Consider the following 19,803-nt stretch of genomic DNA (forward strand, 5'->3'; position numbering starts at 1 on the left):
CTAATGTCCAAGCCCAATTGAGATCTCAACCTCTCACCTGAACACGCATCCCATCAAAGTGCTAGGGCCAACAATGTGACAGATTAAAAAAAAAAAACCAACCTATTCTCTTTTACCTACTGCCATCTCACGTCCCAAATCCAAACATAAACAGCTATGCTATCGAAAAATGAGCTCACAATAATACAAAATCAACTAATTATAATTAGTAAAATTTATTAAAAATAAATTATAATAAAAAATTAAATTTCATTATTCATCAAGTAAATAAACTAATATTGGTCCAGAGCGAATAAATCCAAAAGATAATACCAAATTATATTCAAAATCATTAGTAGTTGATTACAATCCATAATAATCCTATAAATTTAATTTCAACTATAAATCTCCATGCTCATTGGCGTAGACTCTCCAGTCAGATCATCGTTGTTTCAACCTTATTTGTCTGGACAGAAAAAGAAAAAAAAAAGATATGAGCTATATCAGCTCATAAGTAAACCTTACACTATCTTAATAATGAGGATTCTAAATAATTGATGCTGAAAATATTCATTCAAGGAATGATTTCTTTGTCAATAAAGACAGAAATGATTATGTTACTTTTCTTATTATATTATTTAAAAATTTTGATTTATATTTTCATTTACAATATCTGATATCATCTATGATGTCTTTTATATTATATTAAATTTTTAATTTATAAAAATATTATTTAAAGAAATAAATATATGTTGTGCATTGCATGTGGTTCTAAGCTAATTTTAATATTATAAATGTAAAGCTTTGAAAATATATAGAAATAAAATGAGTGCAAATATTTTAATTTTCTACTTAAGGCAAAAGAGCTGGTTGTATTTCTTTGTACAAATAATTGAGTGTAAAATATCAAAATTTATATAAAATAATTTTTTTTGTTACAGACGACCACATCATTTTAATATAAGTAGAATTTAAAAAATTAAATATAAAATATCTTATAAAATCTGTGGACAAGCATCAGCTGATATAAAATAGCTTCACTCAATGAAGTAAATATAATAAAGCATTTTAAATGAACAACAAGAGGCAGGAAGCATTGTGGATAGGGGCATTTATATATATTCAAATCTTCTGTCTGTGGCTTTTGAGATCAGATATATTTTGAGTCCGGCTAGATAATTGGACCAGTCAAGTCCCTAGCCTAATCTGATCCATATTCAATAAATATAAGTTTAAGATGCCTATGAATGGGAAGTTTTGCATCAAATTCTCACATACTTGCTTACGTATAATAATGTAGATATATCACATTATTAATTATGAAAAGTTGGGTCGCCAGATATTCACCATATTCTATCTATCACATATTATTAACTTCATGGTTAATAGATTCTGGAACTTTTCCTTCTTAGACCGGTTAAGAACGAATAGAAGTACAGATGAAAGCATTGACTGAACACAATAAAAAGTTCTTGCAAGAAGACAGCGGCATGATTTATTGAAAAAACAGTATTTGCTGGGTAATCAGAAGCCTGATTTCTTTCTTAAAGAACAAGAGAGGCATGAAAGGTATCTATAATTATGGTGGTTTGAAGACTGGATGTGGCAATCTTCAAACCTTCCCAAGCCGCAACATTGAAACCTTATTAATTAAGTGAAGCCATCAAATCCTGAATGATATAACCCACATCGATGTATTCTTATTAAGTGAAGCCATCAAAGTCGATCGTACCATGTCTTGGATGCCAAGACAAGCAAGCAAGAGGTTGATGGCATGGCAACTGGATTGTGAAACTCTAAGTACCAAAGTATTGTGATATCAAACAATCATATGCGACTGTATTAATTTTCATTGAAACTTGAGAGATTATAAATTGTCCATGAATATCTTTTAATCAAGCAAAAAGAAAAGAGATATATTGGTGATATTTTTTTCGCAACAATATGACAATGGCAACAACATGTTACATGTTATGGAGCTTTTATTAATCATATTTTCTTATCCGGTGCTTTGTGATGTTATGCCATCGGCGATGGAGCACCAAGATTATCAATACTATAATAATTTTGTTAGTTTTATACGGCACGGATGTATTTTTAATTGCTTTTCTTATTCTCATGGGTCTATCTATGACACATCAAGACCAAAATTTTATTATTAATAATGCCAAATTTAAATATTGAAGAGAAGGATTGGTTTGTTGTATTATCAACATTCCCAAATTGATTTGTTTAACAAGAAACTCTTTTTATTGGCTGAACTTTCCATCAAATTCAAATGTTATGGTTTTAGCCAAAAAAAAAAAAAAAATTCAAATGTTATGAGTTGCAAGATTAATATCTTGATTGCAACAATTCCTCCTGTTTTTGGTCATTTTCTTCCACCTGATGTCAATAAATTAAGACTCATTGTATTCATAAATATAATTTTCTAAATTATTCATCCAAGTAGATTGAATAAGACATAGCATGATACAACATGAGATCCACAAGCCTAGAAGGCCAAAGAAGGAGTAAATAATTAAATGTTATTATTTTTCTTTTTAGAAAAAGGAAAAATAAGGTTTTGTTGATTCGGCAAGATACAGTTTTTTTAAAAAAATTGAACATGATCCTTATTTCACATAAAAAAGAACATGACCCTTATTTAAATCCATCATCAATGCCTAATAAAATAGGCAACATTACATAAACCAATTTCGCCAAAAAAACAAAATTCTACAATGATAATGATTTTTATATATTAGAATGCAGATCCAAAATGTCTTACTCGATGGAATGCAGCAGAGCTCAGAGTCCTGCACCCAACTCCTGCAGTCATTCAATAAATATATCCTATTATTGTCTTTGCCCACAATACAAACAATGGAAGCATAAAAAACCAATGCGAGACTGTACAAATTGACACTGATCATGCCCTCCATATATAAGCCCGTTTGAATAAAACAGGCTTTATTACATGACCATGAGATATCATTCTTAGCCGCGTTGAAGACCCAACAACAATATCACTTCATTGTATTGTGGTTTATGAAAGAAAATATTATCTTTAGACTGCATGTTTAAATTCAAGGCATTCATTGATGAAATCATAGTTGCCATTTCCATTAAACGGTTGTGGCCGCAAAATGGTAACAGCTAAAAAGTGCGTGCTATTAAATTTTAAATAAACATCATGCATATGTTGGTTCTTTATTGTACTGCTTATTACTTCAGTTGATGCTGTCCAGAATATATACTCATATAATTTTTTGGATGTCCCATTAGTGCTTCATTTCTTTTTTTTGTTTACTGGATGCAGCTATTTTCTCCTTTTTTTTTTTTTTTTTTTTGGATCAATTTGGTCCCTCGGATTGTGCTGTTGTACAGTTTTAATCTTTTTTTTGCTATATTATTTTTTTTTTATGTTTGCAATGGGTTTTTTTTTTTCTTTTTCCTTTTTGGATAAGAGAGGGGGGTGGGGGAGGGGTTGATGCTACTGACGTTGCTATCCCCTCTGCGCGTAACCATGAAGTCTTTACTTCACTGGAGAATATTTGATGCATCACGATAACAATTAAGGCTCAGTCACTTCCTACTACATTAGGTGTGGTCATGAAAGTCCTAATTCTGCTAAAAAATGTTCGATGTGTCGCACAACAATTAAAATTCGATCATTCCCTACCACATTAGGTGAGTACGCCATCTCAATCATAACCAAAACATCAAAAGATCCATATACCATCCCATGAACTACGTCCAAATATCCAAAATTAACCCTTCATTTAATCGAATCCAGCAGGCTTGAAATTCGGACATGAGAGCGTGGAATCAACCATCTGTACCAATTGAGCTATCACTTTAGTAATGTATACAATAGGCCTTTGCATAGAAAAAATATACGTTGCAACGGTGATACCATGTCAAACTTATCAGAATCTAATAAGAATGCCTGCATTTTATCAAGTGCTGTGTATTTCATTGATTCTCATAAATGATGTCCCTACTAATCATCGATTTTTAATTTTTGATTGAATTGTGATAACTTCGATGTGGTATCACCATTGCAATGAATATCTTCTTCTTTACATATATCATTGTCCACCTTTTGTTCTTTTGATTTTGTATTAGATAATTAAACTTTTATTTTGATCTAAGTAAATTGCAGAATCATCTCTAACAAAAAAAAAAAAAAAAAAAAAAAAATATATAAAAAATATATATATATATATATATATATATATATATATATATATATCATGCATAAATTATAACATTCGTTGGATTTGATTTTGTTTCTAGTAAATTTTTGTTGCAACAGTGATATACATTATTGTTGTAATAAATTAATCAATAATTAAAAATAGATAAAGTGTAGATATAACGTGAGGTATTATTATAAAAAAAAAAAAAAAAAAAAATAAGTGATATTATTTATAAAAATATACGGCCATCGATAATATTTGAAGAATTTTATTAATTCGTTGTAGATTGACGCGTACTACCGTTGTAACGAATATTTTTTCCCCCTTCAAGTATGCCTCTCAGCTTTGCGTTGGACACGGAAGGCATTTAAGCGAAGCAACGAGGAAAATGGGGAAAGGCGTGCGGGAGTGGACGCCGAGTCAGCTCGTCGGTTGCCGCTTATCCATCATATTTTCTGCTCCTTTGGAATATCGAGACCCACCGTTTGTACGTGGCTCTGTGGAATTAGACCGGAATAAATAAAGGGACAATTAAACAAGCCAAGCCCCCGTCCTCCTTCCGAGAAAAAACCAGCCTCCTCCCCCCAGACCCCTCTATCCCCTCGCCGGTCCCTGGAACTCCACCGCATCGCTCCCATCTCTATTTTCGTCCGGCGGAATAAAGGGGAGAAAGCGGGACCAAACGACGATGTTCGAGTTCTTCGTCCTCGGGTGCACTGGCGTCGTGGTGTTCCTCCACGGCGCGAATTTCTTCTACCGTGCTCTCTCTCGGCAGATCACCGTCCGATCGCTTAGGTACGGTGAACGATCGCCCGCCAATATCCTTTTTCTTCTCTTCTAGTATCGTTTTCACACGTCGGATCCCTTCTCTGGCGGGTGATTCATCCAGCAAATTTCGCAGTTCGATTTTTTTTTTTTTTCCAACCAATCTCAACTTTTTTCTCGCGGATTTTGACGTTTTTGATTTTAATATCGAGTTTTCATATTCCGAAGATTTTTTTTTTAAAATCTTTTAATTCACCATCCTAACAGAATTTTTGCTGCTCTTCTTTTCAGCTTCCTGGGATTCGTTGGATGGTAGGAAGGATTGATTCAAGGATATGTCGGCACTCCAATTTGTATAAATTTTTATTATAATTGTCAACAAATATTTGGGAAGATGCTCTATTAATGTAGGTTTAACGATGTGTTAAGGGAAACATCAATTGTTTGGTCTTATTTTCCCTTTCCTCTTCTTACATGAGCTTCAGTATTATTTTTGGACCTCCGTAGTCTTTCACCACCGAATCGCTCGAAGAGTTATTTATTTATTCGGTAACAAAGCTCAGGCAGTTGGGTGCAGTGGTTGCATCTTTGCTTGCTTACATCTAAATTTTAGCAAAAGACGTAGATGGAAAGATTGGCTGCTTGGAGAGCAACTAAAACTTGGACTTTTTTCTCCTTTGTACATCGTTTTGCTGCCCATTTGCTAATTATATTTTGAACTCATTTCGTGCTGTCTCTCAACCACCTCTACTGAGCTTTACCATCCCTTGACATCAATCTCGAACCCCTTATAGATCTTTGGGTCCTGTTTTAGGTCCATGAATCATCATAGTTGTCCCCTCCCTTATCGTTCAATCTAATGCCTCTTGTTCTCTCTCTGTAGATGATGGCATGCGTGCGCTCAAAGGATGGTAGTTTTCCAGGGACATCGGTACGAGATCTGATGAATTCAACGCGCAAGACAAATTTGGAAATATTTTAGGGATTCCGAGATCTAATTGGTTCGTGATGGAATCTAGAAAATTAGAAGAGAGGCGTGCCACACAACGTACCATGAGAGTGTGTCACAAGGCAACGCAAGCTTCAAATAAAGCACGCACTAAATGATTTTTTTTTTTTTTTTCCTTCCACCTCAACCAAGCATTTCGAACCTCATAACGTTATACTAATTATTTTTTTAGTTGGAATAAAATAAATACATATGAGGTGTGGGACTGAATCAGAACGTGTATTACCAAAAAAGAGAATAGCTGTGTCTTTAACATCAAGTATGTATTTTTAATGTCTAAAATTTTACAAGTGTTTGAGACGTTAATACGCACCAAATCTTTAAAAGTGAAAACCGGAGGGATTTAGGGAATCGGTCCCTGGGGTCAGCAATAGCCTGGATTTGGATTTGCGACGGCAAACGATCTGCCGCCTTGAGATGGTCCGCCGTTCAGCGGTAGGTTGTTAATCCCGCCCTCGCTGCGGTAGACGAAGTTTCTCAACAAACCCTGCAGGTCTCCCCAAGAACTATCACTTGCCCCTTTCTTCCGCCCGAATCAGAGTCTCTTGTTCCCCTTTCTTCCATGGTAGCAGCAATGGAGGAAGACGAGGGAGCCTCGCTGCCGGAGCTAGCTCCGTTGCTTGAAAGTTCCCCTTTCTTCCATGGTAGCAGCAATGGAGGAAGACGAGGGAGCCTTGCTGCCGGAGCTAGCTCCGTTGCTTGAAGCTGCTTCCGATTTCGCCTCATATCCTAGTATCCAAATCCACCGTGTTTCGCCCTGCCCTCTCTGTCATCCAAAACATGCTTTCTTTTCTCATACATTACACCGTTTGAATTGAATCAGAGGATTGCAGAACGATGCATCGGAAAAGCAGATTGTTAGCCCGTTACCGTACTCTTTGGGTAGATTTTTTTCTCTGATAACTTAGAACTGAGTTTTTTTAATTTCACAAAGAAGTGAGGGTTCTTGATATACACAAAAAGAAAGTAATCCTGAAATCAAGTGTGTATGATCGCTATTTCGATTCTTATTCAGCTAGTTTTGATAAGGTTCATTACCTGGTTTACTTTTATCACAAATTTTAATTAGGCTAACATTTTTTTTTTTTTTTTTTTTTTTTTTTTTTGTTTCCCCTTGCTCTTCCTTAGTGGTTTTCCTTTTCATGATTGTAGTTATTCCTATCGTTGATTCTTATGCTCAAGGATGGTTCCTACAAGTTTCTAAAATCATGTAATCTTCACTGTCATAAGGAACCTTTAGCAATGCTGAACTTCATGGAACATTTATAGAGAGATAGAAAATTTTTGGGTAAATTATGTTCTAGTTCTTGAACTAAGTTGGATATTCTTAAATGGTTCCTGAATTACAAAATCCTAAACTTTAGCCCTTCAACTATCTGAACCGATTTAATATTGTCTTTTGGTATGTTCCAGCAATTTTTTCTCACCGAAAATTTGATGTGGCAACATCCGTGCTTATATGGCACTTATGTGGCATTAAAATCTAAAAAAACATTGATGTAGCGCTTATGTGGCATTATTTCTTCTTTTCTCATAGTATTTTTTTTTCTTCTTCTTCCTTCGGTCTCTCTTCTTTGAGGAGGATGGGGCCATGAGGGAAAGGGATTTGAAATGAGAGGAGGATGAAACTAACGCCGACTCGATGGGAGGCATTGGGAGGAGGCGATGGGAGATGAATGGAGGAGAAGAATCAAACAAAGAAGGTGGATAGGGCCATGAAAGGAAAGGAGTTTTTCTTTCTTCTTTTTCCATTGGAGTTTTGGGGATGAAAGAAAGAAAGATGGGAGATGAGAGATTTGAAAAGGATGGTAGAAAAAGTTCGGTGAGATAGAGTAGTGAGAAATAAAGCAAAAAATGATGGTGAGGGAGGAGGAGAATGGGGCCGGCCATGGAGGAAAGGGGTTTCTTTCTTTCTCTTATATTTTCTTTGGGATTTTGGGAATGAGAAGAAAAGAGATGGAAGATGACAGATTTGGGAGGAAGATGAAGATTTGGGAAGATGAGACATTAGGAATTTTAGCATTTGGGGACGAAGAAGATGATGTGGCTTAAAATAAGAAGAAGAAGATGATATAACTTAAAAATTTTAAACCACATCAGTATCTATTGAGCCATGCGAACAAAGGATACTCCATATAGGCATCAAATTTTGCCACATCAGATTTCGATGAGAAAAAACCGTCAGAATCGCATTGAGGACAACATTAAATTAGTTTAGATAGTTGGAGAACTAAAGTTTAGGATTTTGTAGTTCAGGGACTATTTAAGAAAACCAACCAAGTTCAGGGACTAGGAATATAATTTATCCAATTTTTTTTATATTTCATGGAATCTCTTCTGTATCTTACTTAAGATATATAAGTATCTCTTAAGGCTTATCTTTATGATAAATAAACAATCTTACTACTATTTTCTTTTCTTTTTTTAAGAAACTAGAGTTGTAACTAGAGAAGATGATAAAAAAAATGGTATTGTTAACAATATAATTTTTCCTTTTTTGAGGAACATGACAATTAGTAGAATGCTATGGGCTGCTTTAAGTTTTAACGATGTTGGAAACGCATTGTGCAAATTTGGTACCAAAATGATTATGCTCCATCTCCTGCGTTTTCAATCCCTCACCTCTATCTTTTCCAATGAAAGCCTGATGTCTCATGATTTCACGAGCAACTGCATTAGGACCAGTCCTATGTCTGCTGTTGTTTGTGGACTTCACTTTTAAGGAATTCTAGAGTGTCACAAAATATTTATGGATTTTGTGAAGTACAAATGGTTTGAGAGTGACAAAATTCTACTATAATGCAGTTGTAAAACTTTTAATAGTTTTTTTTGCTCATTAAAGTCTTCTTTTTTAATTGTTAACAAGCCAAAAGTCACATCTCTCCATATCCAGAACCAAGTCTAGTTTGAAGTACTCATTCCATCCTTGTATTTTTGCCAGGTCTCCTATCTTCCATAGAATGCTGAAGATAATGCGGCTGCTATTCAGGTTATTGTTGGGTATAACATTTATCCACTTCCAATGAACCACTTACTTGAAGGGTACTCCATTCTTCCCTTATTTCAGCCTTTTTTTCTTGTTTGAATTAGTATTTCCTTTTATGTTGAAATTTTTTTGCATAATCCTATGGTCACAGGCTAGGTTGGCCTTGATCTGAACATAAAAATACTGGGCATTTGGTCCTATAACTTGAAAACCGTGCGTTTGTGGATTTTTTTGGTGTATGCTAGTGCTTTTTTTCCAGCTTTGGTTTTCCTGTACACCATAATGTTCCTCTTTTTTATGTGAATCATATTTGCCTAAAATAAGGAGTTTTTTTTTCTTTGGGTACCACATTTGTTACTCTGGATGAAGCGAATTCTGGGAAGACATTTATAGTTAATTGGACATGGAAATATAGATTCTATCAGGGAATGCAAGCAGAAATTCGACCTTCTCAAGATGCATCTGCCTTTTTATTTACTAAGAAGATGCATCAGCATTTTAGATGTTTTTAATATATGCACAACATAAAAATATGCTTTAAATTTGGAATTGCATGTTGTAGTCAATGCTTTGATGGCATTCCTATTTCTTCACAAATGGTGGCAATGCTGGTTGTTTTTGCTTCTGTAAGCTGCATGTGGCTGTCTCAGATTGATATAACTTTCAGCCTGCAGTGATTCCGTACATGCTTTCATTATCAGTAGCCATTGCTTCTGAAGCCAATTTCTTGGTAGAATTACTTGTACATGTGGTATAACTATCAATACTGATAATATGGTACTCACGGTTTAAAGTACCAAGAGAAAAAGATGAGAGAGGTGCGAGAGATGAGTAGAGGGAACTGCACCAGAATGCCCGTATCATGTTGCCATTTCTTGTGATTTGTGTGTGCTTTTTCTCCTTCAAAGAGCACATTTGTGCTTTTTTGAATGTGGTCGAAAACTATGCGAAATACTAGCACCCTAAATCACCCAAAAAGATAGGTAATTGTGTGAACGGGTTCTCAGAGATGCAGAGATATGATGGAAGTTCTATTTTAGTCATGCATACAGGCTATTTTAGTCTTGCATTGTTATTTCTGATAAACATCAACCAGATGGTACAGCATATTGTTATCTTGATCCGGAAACTAAGATCATAATAACATATTCAAGAAAAGCAATTTTGCATCTTATATAATTGGCTTCAGTGGTTGGATCATAGCATTGTCAGTTGATGTGTATACAGAAATATGACAAGATTAATACACTGCTAATTTATGTTGGTGAGGGTACGATATTAGATATGATAAGATAAAGTACAAAATTGGGTCTATATTGCATTGTTATTCTGCCTCCCATGTATATGAGCTATATTGACTGCATCCTTGTTGCTGGATTCGTTTGTAATTCTGCAGTTGACTGGCCATTACTGATTGTTTTCGCTCCAAATCACCATATTGTTACATGATAACTTAAGGTTGCTCTCTTATTGGTCATAGAGCTTATGCAGTTTCTGATATATGCTGCTGCTTTCTTGTTACCTTGCTTAGCAAGCAGTCTTGACCCGGTGAGTACTCAAAACTAGAGTGTTTTGTAAGTATTCTTTAGAGAAATGAAACTTGGAGCATGCATAAATTGGCTATTTGCATCCACGTCACAAGCAATGTTAGATGAAATTAAACATGGTTTCACCGCCTGATAAGCCTTTGGTGCATATGAAGGGGTTCGTCACTTTTCTAGCTTTTGATTGGGATCTGGGAGCATCTGAAGGAAACAAAATTTTTGTCCTTTTTATGGTGTCAAGTGTGTTTATATTGTCTGCATGATTTGTTGATTTACATTTTTCTTATTTTTATCTGTATGACACTCTTAAGCTTGTCTTTTCATGGATATTTTATCAGGTGCCTTAATAATGCATTTGTATGAATTCTTTTCTGTGCTTTACTAGTATTCTGTCAAACTCTTGGTGGTATGCTACTGTTTACCACAGCAACAAACAAACTCCAAATGCTTCACTGGATGCTATAATAAATATTACTTGATCTTCTGAGGGAATTGTAAGGATGTTTCCAGCAACTGCAGCTGAATTCTGTGGATTGTTATTAACTGCTTTATCACCTGACCTGTTATGGACTAATTCCCCCTTTGGATGCGTGCTTTATTACCTCACTTCTCTCTACCGGTAGGTTGCAAATTATCTTTTATAATTCAGTTGCATACTCTGTCAAGGCTTCTTTTTCTAACATTTGGTTGCTTCTGCTTCTTGGGGATTACAATGCAATGAATTTGCTCATCTTTTTTGATTTAATCATGTGGAACTATTTTTCATTAATTTCCTACTTTATAAGTAAAGCTGAAAGGTGATAAAGATGTTATAAATGTACATACATTATGAAGATTATTTTATTAAACATTGTATCTCATAATCACCTATTCTTTTAGAGGAATTAGAATTCTTCTCTCTTTGAAAATTGATCTTACTTTCCGATATGAGAAGGGACTTGAAGGAAATTCTCCATCTTATGAATAGTGATTGGTCCTACTTAAACAGCAGTTCCATTAAATTATTATGATACAGTTCTTATCATCTTGTATATGGGAAATGGACGTGGGTGTTCAGCATTCTTATATAGTAATCATACTGCATTAGCTTGAATATTCTCTGCTTATGATTATGCAATGCAGGCGATTTTAGCATAAAGTATGAACTCCCTTATATCTCCACGCTAATTGAGAATAGGATATCTAAATAAGCTGAAGCGACTGTGACATACCAACATTGTAGAGGAAAATGGTAGCATTCTCTGGTGGCTGCATTGTTTTTCTCTGCATGTCCTGTACTTGTGAGAATTATTAGAGGAAAACCTCTGAACTTGGAGAATTTCGAGCCCATTGAGATGCAGGGCATCCGATGCTAAATGTAACTAGCAAGAAAATCTAGGAACATTTGAGCAGTGAAGAATGGTTGGACTGACTCATCTTCTCCAGCTCTTAAAGTGAGTGAAGATCCAGTTACTAATTGAGCATGAACTATGAATAGTAATATGTAATTCCTTGCAACAATTTCTCTTTTTATCTTGACTTATCCAACATCCATGTTAATGTGCTACTTGTTGTGCCCCTTACTCCTTAGTTGATATCAATGAGAGAATGTCATAATGGGATGTTGTCTGTTTTTTGCCTTGCAAGTTACTGATTCCACAATTTTCCGAGATTCAATTCCATTTGCTTTGTTTTTATATATATATTTTTAAATAGTTACAATAATTTGAGGAATTTATGCAATATGTATTCTGCAAAATATTCTTGTCATGCTTAAATATTTCTTCTCAATATATGTGAAGGAATGTCACAGGCATGGATACGGAATTTTGCTCTCATAGAAAAACTTTTTCGCTCTTTCTAGATTTATTGCATCGGCAGTTTACAACTTAAACCTGTTGAACTTATTTGAGGTAGACATCAATAACAGACGTGACATGCCGACAACCTTGAGTGCTCTGGAGCTTTTATATGAGGTAAAAACAATATGTAAAATTTATTTTGTTCTCTCCTAAGAGCGAAGCTGAATAGTTTGCTCATTGATCTTGAGTTTTTTAACTAATTAGTTTCATGTTTTCACTCTAAGTCCAGTTCTCTGTAGTTTGACGATCAGTACTTTGAACTTGTTGAATGTACTTGTTCCAAATGTCTATTGGTTTCAGAATTAGTGTAAAAATAGTTGACTTTCTGGCAGTGTAAGAGCTGCAATAGCCTACAGAAACTCAAGCAAGTTAACCTGAGCAAATGTCATGCATATAAATCTAGTGAAATAATAAAGAAAATTTCTGAAAGTGCTAGGCATGGCATTTTTAAGAGAGAAGACGGTTACCTCATTGTGTGTTTGGTCTGGCCTAATGATAGACCATCAATTGCCACGAATGTTGATAGATTTCAATATTCTGGCATGGAAGCCCGACATCAGTGTTGTACAGCCTTCAGCAAGGCTTTATCAGCTTCAAATTTGCTTTGTGATGATACTTTGCTGGAATAGCATGGAAGGTATGTTTGCAAGTCAGACGAACTTGCCTAATAAAAGATCTCCTCTAATGTGGCCTGAGTAACTGAGGCATGACATGAAGTTTTCGTGTTTTCAGTTGCAGGAAGCTGTTTAAAGTTGTCCTCATCTTGCAAAAGAGCACAGTTGAGCTCAGCCCGGCACCATCACTGCAGAGAGATTTTGAGTCGTCGTCGAGATCTCCATCAAGTTATATAATATATTATCTTCTCTTGGAATTGTAATGTTTTATATTGTTCATAGTTAGGTGGATGTCTGTTCAATATACAAAAGTATGACATGATTATATGATTCACTGAAACAACTCTCGGACTAATAATTCTTTCTTGAAGCAAATTTTGCACAATTACCGTGTTTATCATAAGCAGTATTTGCTAATTCTGTTTCTGCTGCATTAGCTTTTTTCCTGATTGCCATGATTTCTTGAGCAATGGGATTAAGATGGGCCCAGGCAGCTTTTAGCATGCAGAAAAGTAGCACCCCAAAGCAATTTTCCAGATGTTCTCGTCCATTGGTACGAGCCATAGGCACCGCTGAAATTAAGTTCTAGCCGCGAGCTTGACGACTAGAGATGGAGCCTGCAGGAGCTGATGAAAACGGGGGTCAACTGAAGCTGTTGGCGCCCCGGTCTCGAATATTCTGGGACCCAGTCGCTAAGAGGTCCACCGGGGTGGGTGGAGAGAACAATTCTGTCAAATGGTGTCACATAAATTGTTCTTTTTATGGTTGTGAATAATGATGTTATCTATTATTTTCAATTATGTTAACACTTAAATGTAATATTTTTTTGAGATAGATAATGGTCGATATAACCGCTATAATGATTAGTTATAGTTTCAGCGGGGCATCTTAAAATAGGATATGCATTACCCAGAAAAAAAAAAGGATATGCAATATGCCAATGTTAGATTCATAGCAGATTTCATGTGTTCATATCTAGTTCTTATACATAATTATTTTATGCATACCGCAAAGGTTTAATTTTCACTAATGAGTTTAGTTAAATATACAATTTTTATATGCTAATATTTTATGTCCTGTGGATTATATTCAGTAATTAAGGCTTATATTTTTAACTCTTTTACCGATGCATAATGGATTAGATGTATGATAATGACAAAATCTAATATACATATATGAAAGTAGAAATTGAGAAAAAGTAGCTCATCAATTTGTTCATGTAAGCAAAAAAATCACCATCTAGATCAAAATAAACATCCAGTATGTTACATGAAAATAAATAAATAATATTTATAAAAATATTACATTCTTAAAGCATCGAAAGAATCTTAAAAGCACTCGTTGAAAATAAAAAAAGATAGAATGAAAAACATTATATCATTAAAATATTATATTGAAGTCTACTCATGTGAATTATATTATGTTATTAAATCATTATGTTATGACACTCTTGCAATTAAAGCCACTCATGTGAATTAAATTAAAGTTTAGCAAATCATTGATGATTGTTTATCATTCATTGCACTACCATTATATGTAGTTGAGAAATTGGATTGATACTAGAAATTTATATGGATAAGAAATTTAGATGGATAGATATATAAGCTATTATTTATCATGAATCTAGCGCTGTAAATTCTATAAAATTGTTGCTTATTAATGATATATAATGTTTACCAATATTAATTCTAGAATTCTTTCTTATTTATTTTTTATGAATATAAATTATTAATTTAAAAATAAAAAATTATGTGGTCTAAAATTCGTATATGGTGCGTGGGCACAGAATTAGTTTTAAATATACAGAGAATTAGGAATAAATCTTTAGTTTTATTTTCAAATTAAAAGCAGATCCTCACTTGAGTTTTATGTAAAAGTAGTTTCCCATTCCAAACATAAATTAAAAGCAACTTCCTATTTTTGGCTGAAATGACCCTTATAACACTTATACCCTTATACAATAAGGCAGTATTCATTTACAATGAAACAGTACTATTTTATAATAAGGTAGTACTATTTTATAATACTATTACTGTAATACCCAATATGGATATTAAACAGAAAAAAAAAAAAAAAGAAGAAAACTCCCGTAGGGAGTCTTCTCCTTCCTTCTGACCGACTCCTAATTAGAGTCGAAATTCGTCCCGAGGAAGAGTGAAACTCCTCCCCACCAGTCCTATTTAAAGGGAAGAAGTCTTTCCTCTTCCCCTATCAAAGAATGAAGAGCAATCGACAAGGATCACTAGAGATTTCTCGCGAAAATCCTTCACCGTACTCGCCTCGATTTCTCGCTACAACAGTCACCAAAGCTTAAGATAAGCCCTAGCTCCTCTTCCTCCCTTACACCCCTTCCTTTCCTTACCTGTGTGCACGACCGACGGCGGCCAGATTCATCGAAAAACTAAGATCAAAGAAACCCCTGTTCCGCCCCTTCTCTTTTGGCTATTTCTGACGTCGAAGGTCATTACTGACTGCTGGTTTGGCTTCCTCCGGGCTGCACCGTCGCAATCCCTGCTGTCGCCGGCCACCAGTCGACAGTGGTGGCCCCCAGTTCGAGAAATAAAAAGGGACCTCACGGTCGCCTGTTCCGCCAAAGAAAATCCACGGGAAGAAGAAGAAGGAAGAAAGAGAAAAAAGAAAAGAAAAGAAAGAAAAGAAGAAAAGAAAAGGAAAAAAAAAAGAGAAATAAAGAAAGAAAAAAAAAAGAGGAAGAAAAAAAAAGAAATAGACTCTCTCTCCTATCCTCACCCTCTTTCCTCTCTTTTTCTCTCTAATTTCTCTCTCCATTTTCTCTCTCTATATTTTTTTTTTCTTTTAGATTGTTTCTCTCTTGATGGATTTCTCTCTCTCAAAGTTATCTTTCTAAGATTAGCGTAGTAAAAGGCTTCCTTTTGATGATTTTGATCGAGTTTAGTAAAATATCTGATCCTAAGTGAAGTTTTGATTTAGGATTTATTTAAATTTAATTTTGAATTAGAATTAATGCAACAATATAATTTTGAAAAATAGATACTGAAGAATCTCCTAAAGGTTAATCGATTTGTTCATTCAGTGGTTTGTGAAAGGTAAGTAATGAATCATTTTCTCAAGATATTTCATATTTATTTTGAAAGTAAATAATTATTCTTTGAAATTATGTATGATTTATAAAATTATATTTTGAACAAACAATAATTCTAAAATACTATGATTTATTGATTATGCATATATTCAGTAAAAATTTTGATATATTATGATATAAAAATATTTTTTGATACAGATCAGATTTATGCTCTCAGTCTAACTATATTTCAGTGGATCCCATCAATGGAGATTATATATTGGTAGTCAATGGACTCTGCTAGTGAGGGTTGTGCGCTGGTATTTAGTGGACCCTGCTAGTGGGGGTTGTGCGCTGGTATTCAGTGGATCCTGCCAGTAGAGATTGTGTGCTGGTATTCAGTGGATCCTGCCAGTAGGGATTGTGCATTGGTATTCAGTGGACCCCGTCAATGGGAGTTAAATGTTAGTCATAGTCGAAACTATTGAGTTATAAGTGTTTTGATTCAAATCAGATTTATGATTATATTATATATGAATATTTGAAAAAAAAATAGATTTATATTAAATTAGCATGAAATGTATTTTGATGTTTATTCACAGTATTGTTCTTGAATATCATATAATATCTGAAATGTCTAGTTGACATATTTGTTATTTATTGGGCTGTCTAGCTCATTATCTCTCTTTTTATTTTTTTCAGATTCAGATAACTAATTACGAGTATGGATAATAATATTGGGACAGAGCTTTTAGAGATAAGATTTAGCATTGTCAACTTCATTGAACTTAAATCTATTATTTCATCTTTAATGAAACTTTATTGGATGTAAGATATTTAATTTTAGTTATTTAAATTAAAATTAAATAATAATTATTTAAATTTTATTCCACTGTGATGCATTGATATCGTGATGAGATACCTTGCATGCTTATGGAGAGAATTTTTCATATATATGCGGCAGTTGCCATGACCTTCAGCTCGCGATCTCGGGTCGAGGACGTGACAATTAAAATGGTATCAGAGCATAAATGGATAGATTATGACACAGATAAAATACGAGTGTAGGTGGATAGGCAGGACATAGGAATGATAACTTATATTAATTATGATATAGAAACTTAGATTCGACAGAAGTACATTGATAGATTATAATCAGAGTATGCAACGAAAACATAGTGGTCTGAATTATTTTCAAACTGATCGAAACAGTAATTTAATTTGATAGATATTATGATGAAAGATTCGATTTTGAAATTAGAGAATAATATGATTTGACGTTAAAAAAAAATCTGAATTTTTGAGGACTTAGTAGGAAAAATTTTGAGGATAAATTTTTTTTTAGAAGGGAAGAATGTAATACCCAACACGGATATTAAAGCAGAAAAAAAAAAGAATGAAGAAGACTCCTGTAGGGAGTCTTCTCTTTCCTCCCGACCGACTCCTAATCGAAGTCAAAATCCGTCTCGAGGAAGAGTGAAACTCCTCCCACCAGTCCTATTTAAAGAGAAGAAGTCTTCCCTCTTCCTCTATCAAAGAATTAAGAGCAATCGACAAGGATCGTCAGAGATTTCTCGCGAAAGCCTTTCACCATGCCTGCCTCGATTTCCCGCCACAACAGTCACCGGAGCTTAAGGTAAGCTCTGGCTCCTCTTCCTCCCTTACACCCCTTCCTTTTCTTGCCTGTGTGCATGGCCGCCAGCGGTCAGATTCGTCGAAAAATCAAGATCAAAGAAACCCCTGTTCCGCCCCTTCTCTTTTGGCTATTTCTGGCGCTGGAAGCCGTCACCGACCGCTTATTTGGCTTTCTCTGGACTGTACCATCGCAGCCCCTGCTGTCGCCGACCTCCAGTCGGCAGTCGTGGCCCCTAGTCCAAGAAATAAGAAGAGACCTCACGGTCTCCTGTTCTGCCAAAGAAAACCCATGGGAAGAAGAAAGAAAAAAGAGAAAAAAGAAAAAAAAAGAAAGAAAAGAAGAAAAGAAAAAAAAAGAGAAAGAAAGAAAAAAAGAGGAAGAAAGAAAAAAAAAAGAAATAGACTCTCTCTCCTGTCCTCACTCTCTTGCCTCTCATTCTCTCTCTAATTTCTCTCTCTATTTTTTTTCTCTAAAATTTTTCTCTCTAGACTGTTTCTCTCTTTTGATGGATTTATCTCTCTCAAAGTTATCTTTCTAAAATTAACATAGTGAAAGATTTCTTTTTGATGATTTTGATCGAGTTAAGTGAAATGCTCGATTCTAAGTGAGATTTTGATTTAGGATTTGTTTAGATTTAATTTTGAATTAGAATTAATACAATAATATAATTTTGAATAATAGGTACTGAAGAATTTTCTAAAGGTTAATCGATTTGTTCATTCAGTGGTCTGTGAAAAGTAAGTAATAAATTATCTTTTCAAGATATTTCATATTTATTTTAAAAATAAATAATTATTCTTTAAAATTATGTATGATTTATGAAATTATGTTTTGAATGAAAAATGATTCTGAAATACTATGGTTTATTGATTATGCATATGTTCAGTGAAAATTATGATATGTTATGATATAAAAGTATTTTTTTGATACAGATCGAATTTATGCTCTCAACCTAACTATGTTTCAGTGGATCCCGCCAATGGAGATATACGTTGGTAGTCAGTGGATCCTGTCAGTGGGGGTTATGCGCTGGTATTTAGTAGACTCTGTTAGTGAAGGTTGTGCGCTGGTATTCAGTGGACCCTACCAGTGGAGGTTATGCGCTGGTATTCAGTGGACCCCGTCAATAGGGGTTAAACATTGGTCATAGTCGAGACTGTTGAGTTATGAGTGTTTTGATTCGAATCGAATTTATGATTATATTATATATGAATATTAAAAAAAATAGATTTACATTAAATTAGCATGAAATGTATTTTGATGTTTATTCATATTATTCTTAAATATTATATAATATCTGAAATATTTAGTTGAGATATTTGTTACTTACTAGGCTGTCTAGCTCATTACTTTTCTTTTTATTTTTTTTCAGATTCAGATAATTAATTGCGAGTATGGATAAGAATGCTGTGACAGAACTTTTAGAGGCGAGATTTAGCATTGTCAACCTCATTGAACTTAGATCTATTATTTTATTTTTAGTAAAATTTTATTGGATATATTTTTAGTGAAACTTTATTGGATGTAAGATATTTAATTTTAATTATTTAAATTAAAATTAAATAATAATTATTTAAATTTTATTATGCTACGATGCATTGATATCGTGATGAAATACTTTGCATGCTTATGGAGAGAGTTCTTTATAAGTATGCAGCGGTTGCCATGACCTTCGGCTCATGATCTCAGATCGGAGGCGTGACAATTACATTACAATAATATAGTATTATTTTATAATAAAATAGTATTGTTTTATAATATCTTTATATTACAATAAGATAATACTGTTTTATAATATCCTTACTTTACAATAAGGTATTATTTTTTTACAATAAAATAATATTACATTACAATAATATAGTATTATTTTATAATATTGTAGTGCTTCTTTATAATTATAGGAATAATTTGGTTGTTTCATGCCATTTGAAAAATTATTTTAAGTTATATTTTAAATGAAAAAAATTATTTAAAATTTGAATGGAGAACTATTTTTATGTTTAAATTCAAATAAAAAAAATTTACTAATTTATTTTTAAATATAATCAAGAACCATGGACTCGTGGTGCACCATGACTGTGCCCCGATGTGTCAAAACCTGTCCTGGCACGGCTGGCTGATCGCTGCCTCTTTTTGTTTCTGTTTGTTTATGGCGTCACGCGTAGTTCCGAATCACAAGGCTCCGGGCTGGCCGAGTGTACGCCA

The sequence above is a fragment of the Elaeis guineensis genome, chromosome 6, assembly GCF_000442705.2.
Source record: "Elaeis guineensis isolate ETL-2024a chromosome 6, EG11, whole genome shotgun sequence".
Taxonomy (NCBI): Eukaryota; Viridiplantae; Streptophyta; class Magnoliopsida; order Arecales; family Arecaceae; genus Elaeis; species Elaeis guineensis.